Below are 10,588 nucleotides of genomic sequence, written 5' to 3' on the forward strand. Positions count from 1 at the left end.
GGCGGGCGGGCCCCGGACGCCGCGCCTGTGCGGGCCAGACCCCTTCTGCTCCAGAAGGTGCCTGACCCGCTGAAAGTCTCGCAGTCCAGTTCCAGACTGGTTCTGGATGAAAAGTATGGAAACAGCAAGCACTCCATCATCACCATCACCATCATCATCATCATTATTATTATTTGTCTTTTTGAGACAGGGTCTCTCTATGCAGTTCCGGCTGGCCTTGAGCTCACTTTGTAGCCCAGGCTGGCCTCGAACTCGCAATGATCCTCCTGCCTCAGCCTTCCGAGTGCTGGGATTACAGGCGTGCGCCACCACGCCCGGCTAGCACTCCATTGTTATTATTATTATTATTATTAGTAGTAGTATTACGGCAGATGTTACCGAAGTGCTGCAGAGATCCGAGGTCTGCTCCATTCCTGTGCTCTACCTCCTGCTCTCCTGATCCATCCCAGCCGTACTTCCGTAGCACCGGGGAAATCCAGGGGCTGCCTGCAGGCTCCCTGCGGTCCTCTTACCCCTTCCTCTCCCCGGAGGGGTCTAGGAAGGGGGCCTTGGTGGGCAGGCTGATTTCCGCCCCCCCGCGCTTATTTTCTGAAGGCTCTGCCCAGCCTCCCCTGCCAGGCTGCCCTGCCGCATACGAGTCTGAGCGAGGAAGTTCAGTTCCAGAGCGTAAGAGAAGTCCTACTTGGTCAATATTTCCCAACTAGCTTTCTCTCTGAAGCGTTCTGATTCTTGCGCTTCATTCCCTACTTAGACCCAAACTCGAGGGGACTGGGGAGGGCGAGCAACGGCCACCTTCCCCAGGTAGCATGCATCAGGGTAGTCACTTTTATACATCTGCTGGCATTTACCCCAGTACTCAGTCGGCCCTCCCCCTCAACTTTTAGCAGGTAATTCTCTGTGGATCTCTTGCTTTGCTAGAGTCTGGACCTGTCTGAATAGCCGTGAAATCCTAGAGACAGTGTAGCCTTTGGGAGAGATTTAGAGACTGATCTCTCAGACCCTTCCTATCTAGAGATCTTTTCCCCCACTTGGCAAAGATAGGGCTGTGAGTGCACTTAATTTTATTATAAGATGTCAAACTGATTTAGAAAGTGATCACACCAAGCGCCACTCTCAGAGTGTGAGAGCTCCTTTTTCCACATTCTTACCAGTATAGTTATTGTTAGGTTTTTGGTTTTTTGATTGACACCCCACCCCAAGTCCGGTAGATGAGCAAGGAGACCTCCTTGCTATTTGAGTTTGCCTGATGGCCAGTGTGATAAATCTCTTTTCTCCATATTTACCGGCCACTTTAATATCCTTGGTGAATGCCCGTGGATATCTTTTGTTCATGTGCTGTTGTAAAGACATGTCTCACGCACTCTATCCTCTTGATGCTGGAGTGCGGAGTGCGATGCTGAGCATATCTTTAGGACTTGTCGTCTTGCGTGGCGGAGGCGCTGGACCCGCTGAGCAGCCCTCAGCAGCTCGAATTCTGCTTTCTGTTTCTGCGAGCTGGACTCCTTTCCTTTCGATGCCTTGTGTAAGTGGAATCACACAGAATTCGCCCTTCTGCGGTTGGTTTACTTCAGCATAATCTTTAGGTTCATCCATGTCACAGAATATGACAAATTCCTGTCTCTTTTAAGGCTAATGTGCTGGTGTGTACACATGCCACCTTTTCTTTCTGCGTTCATTCCCCAGGGGACATTGCGGTTGTATCCACTCCGTGGCTGCTGTGAATGATGCGGTGGTGGCCGTGAGACTGTGACTAGCTCTTTGAAGCCCTGTGCTCAGTTCTTTTGGACAAATATCCAGAAATGAGATTGCTGGATCTTGCCGTGGTTCTACTTTTAATTTTTCAAGGAACCTCCATACTGCTTTCCATAGCTGCCGCACCATTTGACACACTTACCAACTGTAGGGCTCTAGTGTCTCCACGTCATGCCTGGCTTGTGTTATTTTCTGGTTCTGTGAGTTTGTTTTACAGTAATGGTCATCTGACAGGCACGAGGCAGCACATCATTGTGTTTTTCATTTGTGCTTCCCTGGTGACTGGTCACTTGAGCATCTTTCTGTGTACCTGTTGGCTGTTTGTGTCTCTTCTCTGGAGAAAAGTCTATTCAAATTCTTTGCCCATTTTAAAAATTGTGTGTATGTGTATGTGTATGTGTATGTGTGTGTGTGTATGTGATTGAGCTGTAGAGGGTCCTTATACTTTGGATAGTAACATCTCATCAGAGATATGGTTCACAAATATTTTCTCTTGCTCTTCAGGCTGGCGTTCATCCTGGCGGGTGTTTCCTTGGCACGCACATGCATTTTAGTTTGATGCCCTCCCACTTGCGTATTTTTATTTTGTTGCCTGTGCGTTTTGGTGTCAGGTCCAGGAAATCATTGCTAAGGCCAACACTATGAAGCTTCCCCCCCACCCCGTGTTTCCTTCTATGACTTAATCGTATGCTTAAATCTTCAACCCGTTTTGAGTTAATTTTGTGTATGGTGTAAGAACAGGGTCCAGTTTCAGTATTTTGTATGTGGATATCCAGTTTTTCCAGTACCGCTTGTTGAAGAGACTGTCTTTTCCTCACTACATTTCTCAGCACTCTTGCCGAAGGTTAGTTGATGAGTGTGGCCTTGGGTCTCTCCAGAAAACAAGTCTTAGTTTTGTTGAGTCTTACAATTACTTTTCTGTTTCCCATTTCGTTTATTTCTGCTCTAATCTTTAGTTTCCTCCTTTCAACTAATTTTGGGCTTAGTCTGTTTGCTCTTCTTTTGCTAGTTCCTCGAGGTGATAACTTGGGTTGTTTGTGATCTCCTCCTTAATTATAGTTGTTCACTGCTATAAGTTCTCCTGTTATTACTGTTTTTATCACATCTATACATTTTTGTATATTGTGTTTTATTTTCATTTGTCTTAAGATATTTTTAAAGCTTCTCTTTTGATTTCTTATTTGACCCATAGCATGTTTAAGAGTGAATATTTTCTCCATATTTTTAAATTTTCTAGTTTTCCTTTGGCTATTTATTTGTAGCTTCATCCCTTTGTGGCCAGAAAAGACATTTGGTATAACTTCAATCTTATTACATATGTTAAACTTGTTATATGATGTAACAAATGAGTTATCCTGTAGAATACTCTGTGTTTGCTTGAGAAGAATGTGTATTCTACTAATGTTGGATGGAATTTTCTGTGTATGTTTGTTAGGTCATTTTGTCCGTGATGTTCAAGCCCTCTGTTATCTCATTGACCTGTCAAGATGATTATGCATTATTTAAAGTGCGATATTAAAATCTCCTATTATTGTGTTGCTGTCTATTCCTCTCCAGATTGTGTGCTTAGGAGTGTGCACTTGCGTGTGCAACCACTCACTGGGATTGAACCTATGGCCTTGTGCATACATTCTCTAAGTCATACCCCAGACCTTCCTGTAAGTTTTGTTAATGTTTTCTCCTGTATTTGGGTGATCGGATGTTGGATGGGTACACAGTATATATCCACCATTTTTCTATATCCATTGGAAAGTGATTTAACATTATATCATGACTTTGTCTCTTGTGATGGTTTTGACCCCAAATCTATTTTGTCTCATAGAAATATGGCCACTCTTGTTCCTGCTTGGAATATCTTTTTCCATCTGTTCACTTTCTATCTGTATATACCCTTATGTCTAAATTGAATCTTTTATAGACAGTACAGTTTTTGTTTCTTAAATCCAGTCACTCTGTCTTTCACGGGGAAGTTTAAGCCACTTACATTTAAAGTAATTACCAATAAGGAAGGACTAACTGTTGTCATTTTGTTAATTGCTTTCTGTCTTGTACCATTTTGTCTCTCTTTTCCTCTCCTGTCATCTTTTTTTGTGTTTCATAGATTTTTTTTTTTGTGGTGACATACCTGGACTCTTTTTTTCCTTTTGTGCGTGTATCTCTTACATGTATTTTCTGTGGAGTTACCATGAAGCTTATATAAAACATAGTTTAACAATCAGTTTGAAATTGATAACTCAATATCAGATGTATACAAAAATCCTACTCTTGTTCCTCCTTGGCTTTGTTACTGATGTAACAAATTACATCTTTTTGTGCTCTATATTCATTAATATATTTTTATAGTTACTGTTACTTTTTTTTTTTTTTTTGTCTTTTTGAGACAGGGTTTCACTATGGAGTTCAGGCTGGCCTCAAACTCCCTTTGTAGCCCAGGCTGGACTTATTACACTTTTGTCTTTTTTTTTTTTTTCCCCTGTACCAGGAATTGAACTCATGACCTTGCACTTGCCAGGCAGGCGCTATGCCACTGAGCTAAACCCCCAGCCCCCACACTTTTGTCTTTTAACTTCTTTATCAGAATTATAAGTGATCCATGCACTGAAACAGTATTACGATAATCAGTGTTTTCCTATATATCTACCTTTGCTAGCAAGCTTTACACATGATTCTTGAGGCTCTTTAGTATCTTTTGGTTTGAATCTGAAGGACTCACTTTAGCATCTCTTGTAAGGCAGATGTAGTGGTAATGAATTCCCCAGTGTTTTGTTGATCTGGAAAAGTCTTTTTCTTCTGCATTTTTGAAGGGCAGTTTTGCCCGACATAGATTTTGACAATTTTTGGCAATGTTTTTCTTTCAGTATCCTGAATCTATGTCATCACACTTCTCACGGCTCAGAAGGTTTTTGCTGATAATCGTACAGAGATCTCCCTCTAAGACTGACGAGTGATTGAACTACAATGAATATTTACATTAAACGTTTCTTACAGTGAAAGAGGCTGCCATGAATCCCTCTCAGAATATACCCTATTTTACTTTGGTCACTTACATCCCGTTGTTCCCATTGTTCTTGCTGCTGTCTGAAGCAGGTCTGGAAGTCCTCTTTCAATGAGACTTCCAGTGCTCTATCCTGGCTGCCTCTGTATCCTGAGTCGATCCAAAACATTGGCTTTTCTTGGTCATTTTGACTTTGGGAAGAGCCAGAGGCTGTGCAGTGTGAGATCCGGGGAATAAGGTGGATGAGGACACAGCGTCATGTTTTCACCACCCCGCTTTTCCACTGAATGGCACTCAGCAGCAGCATTCACTGTGTTTTTCATCACACCTCATAGACACTCACAAGAGAGAACTTCCAGAGCTGTCTCAGCAAGTAGCAAGAATGGTGGGATATGCGTGTCTGAAGTTAGGGAAAGAATTTTGAGGGGATTCATGGCAATGTGTCTTTAATTCTAACACATTTTAAAAATGTGAACATTCACGTATTTATTTTCATCACATCTCATGTACATCGAATCACTTTTTAAAATTTCATTTATTTTACTGCTTTCAAAATTCTCTTTAAGTTCATTGTGGCTGAAGTTCATGGGACTTCTTAAATCAGGGTGCCATGTCCTTCCCCAGATTTGGGGAGATTTCAGTGATTATTTATTCAAATAACCCGTTTACCTCTTTCTCTCTTTTTCCTGGAATTCTCATAGTACACTTTTCTTTGAAGACCTGGGGATTAAACACAAGATCCTCATATTGAGTTATATTGCCTGTCCCTTTTTTATTTTTTATGTTGAGACAGGGTCTCACTAAGTCACTATGTTGCCCGGCCTCTCTGGGATTACAGGTGTGTGCCACCACATCTGACTTTCTTTTTGAGAAAAGGACTTGCTTGCTATGTAGCCCATGCTGCCCTTAAACTCACTACGTAGTCCAAGCTGACCCCAGGTACAGGATTGCCGATGTGTGCCACTATGCTTGGCTCCAAAGTGCTCGTACTACTGCCCCTTATTGGCGTCCCATAAGTCCCTTACCCTTTCTTCTTTCTTTTTCATTCATCTTTCTTTTTTCCTCCCCTGACTGGATAATTTCAACTGGTCTGTCTTCAGATTTGCTGATTCTTTTTTTCTGCCTGATCAAGTCCACTGAACTTCTCTAGTGAATTTTTTGATGTAGTTATTGTATTTTTCAGTTCCAAGATTTCTGTTTGGTTTATTTCTGGCATTTTCTCTTTGTTGATATGGACTAAATATTAGATAATATTTTTTATTAAGTATGATAAAACAGTTTTGGTTAGGTCAAAAATTCTATTATGTAGACACACTGAAGTATTTATTGTTGTGATATTTGCAAATCGTGTATCTGACAAGGAACTCATATCTGGAATATACAGACATCACTTACAATTTATTATCAAGGAAATAACCTAACTTTAAATGGAAGAGGATATGAATAGACATTTCTCCAAAGAAGATATAGAAGTGGCCAGTACGCTCATGGAAATGTGCCCAACCGCAGTCCTTAGAGAAATGCAAACAAAAAGCACGAGATTCTACTTCACGCGCTCTTGGGTGGCTGTGATTTTAAAAGGCAGGTAATAAATGTTGGCAAAATGTGGAGAAACTGGATCTGTCCACATTCCTGCTGGGAATATAAAGTGGCGCAGGCACTTTGGAAAGATCCTTGGCTTTCCTCTAAAGGTAGATTTACTGTATGAGCCAGAAATTTCACTGCTAGACCAGAACCCGAGAGAAATGAAAACACATGTCCCGGCAAAAGCGTGCATGCAGTTGTTTAGAGAAGCACTGTTCACGATAGCCAAGAGGTGGGAGCCACCTGAACGCCGTGAAGCAGTGACTGATAATGCAGTGTGGCTTCCGTCCGTGGGGAATGCTCACTCAGAGGAGCACTTCTCAGACAGAGAGCAGGACAGGCACGGCTGCCGGTGGCTTTTGGGTTTTTTTTTTCTGGTTATGGAAATACTTTCAATTTAGATCATGGTGATGGTTGCACTAAAAACCATGGACCATGCACGTTAAATGGGAGGGTTTTATGTAATGTGTATCTCAAAAAAAAAAAAAAAAAAAAAAGTCAATTGAAAAAGCTGAACCCTGGGGCAAGCTTTTGGTCAGAGTTTCCCAGGACAGCTTTCTGTTCCCATCAGCTGAGCAACCTTCCTGTCTCCTCCCAGGGAGAAGGGCAGGCTGGCCTCCAATGCCCTTACCTGGAGTGGGACCCGGGGGTTATTCCCTGGTGGGTGGGGTCTGTCTCACTCCCCACACTGAGGCTCCTCACCTGTGCCTTCCATCCTTTTCACCCTGATGGCATCCACACGGACACTCAGATTCAGAGGGACCGGAGGAAGCAGCCGCCTCGGTGTTGCTGCCATGTGCTCTGTCATAGCTTGTGACCCACTCTCGCCCCAGCATCTTGAGCCTTCAAGAAGATATTTTTAATACACTTTCTACAGCGTTGGAGTTGGTTCCAGCTGATGAGCTGCTTCTAACAGGCTATCCCGTCTTATTCTCAGAAAACAACAGCGACTTTACATCCTTAATAGCTTAGTTCACAGCTCCCTCCCTCTTTGGCTCCCCCCTGCCCGCTAGAGCAGGCACACCTTCCCTCTCCCTCCTTTCTTCAGGCCTCTTTCCAAATTCTGCCCCTGAGCGAGGCTTTGTTTGGACGCATTGAAGAAGCCACATGCCCTCCTCATTACTGTCACCCGCACCGTGCGTTGCCGTCTCCAAAACCCACTGCTGTGAGATATTTTGCTTTTTGATCATTGATGAATTCAGTGTCGGCCTCTCCCTGCCAGGAACCCAAGTTCCTAAGAGCAGGGATTTCTACTCCGACTGACTCCGCATTTAAAGCGTACCTAGCAAAAGAATAAATGAATGACAAACCATCTTGGAACACATGCCATATATTTTAGATCAAATATCTGTTGCTGGAGAATCTGTCTCCTGCCAGAATGTGAGTGGGCTTTCGGCCTATCATCACGAGTGAAAGCTCTGTTCTGAAATCTGTGCGGGTGTTGCTATTTTTACTCTGAGGAGAAAGGCGGTGTGCCCCTCTTGCCATGAGTGTCACGCTGACAGTCAGCAATGTTCCCTGGGGAGGTTCCTGTTGCTTGCACAGGGCTCTGTTCCTATTCCCGGTTCACGCTGCTGTTTCAGGAACAGTGTTTCCCATGAGCACCCCGCTCCACAGCAGGTAGAACAGCTCTGTGGCAGTGTCACTGAGGAGGAGCTGTGATGGCGATTGTGGCCCTGATGGGCTTGGGTGGGTCATTGCCACTGCAGAAGTCTCCCTGACAGGACAGCCGGGGCAGTGACGGAGACACTGAGTGCGGTGGGGCAGGCTGATGAGCAACCCCGGTAGCTGGACACCCCCTTGGGTCACCCCTGTTAGAGGCTCTGAGCCTGGACATGCTCAGGCCTCTGGCCCGGGAACACAGTCCCTGTGAGCAGGGGGTGAACTGCGCTGTACTTCCGCTTCCGCTGTCTGGAAGGCCTCTGCCGTGGCGAGCATGGACGAGTCTGCTGGACAGAGGTGTGAGCCACATGGAGCACAGCCCAGGGCTCCCAGCCAGTGCTGTTCCAGGGCAGCCAGGTCCCTGAACCTGTTGGGGACCTGGATGAGTGAGCACGCCCGGCCAGGGCCACCAAACCCAGCACAGGTCACCCCGTGGAGCAGTGGGGAGGGCTAGTCGGAGGGTGTGTTTTGGGCCACCGAGGATTACTTGTAGTGCTGTGGTGAAGACCAGCCAAGCCCGGTGTGTGGCACACACCTGTAATCCCAGCACTCCAGCAGGCCGAGGCAGGCGCATCACAAATTCAAACCTAGCCAGGGCAACTTAGTGATTCAGCAAGATGCCATCTCAAAATAAAAAATGGTCTGGGACTGTAGCTCAGTGCACCGGTCCTGAGGGGGCTTATAGGCTGGTGATGCGGGAGGTGATATGGTCAAAATATATTATAAACACTGCATGTCCACCCCCCGGCCTCCCGGCAGACCAATGGATGGAGCAAGCAGAAAACAGTCTTTACAATCTGCTCGGCCAAGTATTTCTGCCTCTCAGATAAAAATCCAAGCTCCAGGTGTGGGTGCAGGGTGGGGAGATCTCTGGAAGGAGCAATTCCTGGTCACTGAGTGCTGGGTGCTTTCCCCGGTGGTCAGCACCTGACTATAGATTGTAAGCTATCATTTGTCTACGGATGATAGAAGGCCTCTGCTCGGTGATTAGCGTCCGTCCCAGTGTTCTCCTCAGCAAGGTGAGCTCTATCAGCGTTCAGTAACAAGGGCTCTTGTGGGGAGAGTGCTGCAGGCTCAAGGCCGCGTCCTCGGTCCCCTGCTTGGCTTCCTGCCTCAGTACACAATGCAGGGCAGAGGGGCTTGTCTGCAAAGAGGTGGCCTGGGTGTGACTCCACGGTGGAGCTCCGGTCCTGTCTCTTCCCCCGCCACCATGCCTGTCCTTCCTGGGGTGGGGAGTCAGTTGGGGCTCCACCTCCTCAAGTGTCCCCGCTCCTGTCACTGTCCTGTCCACCTGCACCTCGTCAAGGACCTCCCACAGAGCGGCCTTCTTGCCTTATGGCCAAGATGGTTTAGAAGAAACCGTAACAACGAAAACCACAGCAGTTCAGGCCCCAGGTGCAGCTCAGTGGTAGAGCGCTTGCCTAGCATGTGTGGGGCCCTGGATTCCATCCCCAGCATTTGAAAAATGTAAAAAAAAAATTGCAACAACTGCAGACCCCCGCCCCCAACTCCCCGCTATTGCCCTGAACACTGAGGTCCAGTGGTACAGGGGACGCTGAAATTGCTTTCTTTGATAAACCTGGGCATTCGAGGACAGCACCCCCGTGGTGACCTCTGCCAGCTCTTACCTAATCGATTTACCCCAAACACGCAAACAAAACGCGCTGTTCCCAGACTCATAAATCTGTTGTTGCTTTTGTTCTGAGTCAGGCCGCAGACTGTCTGCTTCCCTGTGTGGGAACAAACGACGTTCAGAGGCAGGCGCTGACCACCGGGAAAGCACCCAGCACTCGGTGACCAGGAATTGCTCCTTCCAGAGAGCCAGGAACAGAGAGTCCGGTGAACGGAGACGTAAAGGACTTGCACATCTAATTACTTCTTTAACCAGAAAGCGGAACAATTCCTAATGAATCTTCAGGCGTACAGTACTTGTGCTTCTTTAAAATTTCTCAGCATTTAGGGAAATCAAATTGATTTCATAGGTAAATCTAATTCATTTCATATGAGAATGCGAGTTCATTTCATATGTAATACGAGATCAATAAAATATTCTCTGTTCTTTTCATTTATGCCAGAGATCATGTTAAGCATGCATCTTTAAATTCCTTTTAAATGTCATAATCAGTTACATAAAAATGAATCTGGTGTAACAATGATTTGTTCTTGATCCAACATTTTTAAGATTTTGCTTCACAGAGAGAAATAAAAGGTGACTTTAAGCAGAACATCTGGGTTTACTGTGGAAGTTTTTGCATTTGAAATTCTACCCCTTTTCAGGATGTCAGGGTGGTGAATCGAGGTGATTAATGTACCAGTGAATGAGAACAACGGGGGTATTAGATTGAATCTTTTCTGCTCCTCACTGCCTGAGGAGATCTTTCTACCAATTTTCTTTCAATTGGGTCATTATCCGGGAAAGAAAAATATTTCCACTGGTACTTTACCATTTGTACTAGTTTGTGTTCCTCAAATTTTATCTTTCTCTGGAGATCTAACCATTTTTATTCCCAACAAGATTTCTCAAACTTCTCCTCAGTTAGATCCCAAAATAGAAACACTTGGAAAGGTCCAGAATAAAGGCAACAGAGGCAAAGA

This window comes from Chinchilla lanigera, unplaced genomic scaffold (genome assembly GCF_000276665.1).
Source record: "Chinchilla lanigera isolate Chin_1 unplaced genomic scaffold, ChiLan1.0 scaffold00069, whole genome shotgun sequence".
NCBI classification, from domain to species: Eukaryota; Metazoa; Chordata; class Mammalia; order Rodentia; family Chinchillidae; genus Chinchilla; species Chinchilla lanigera.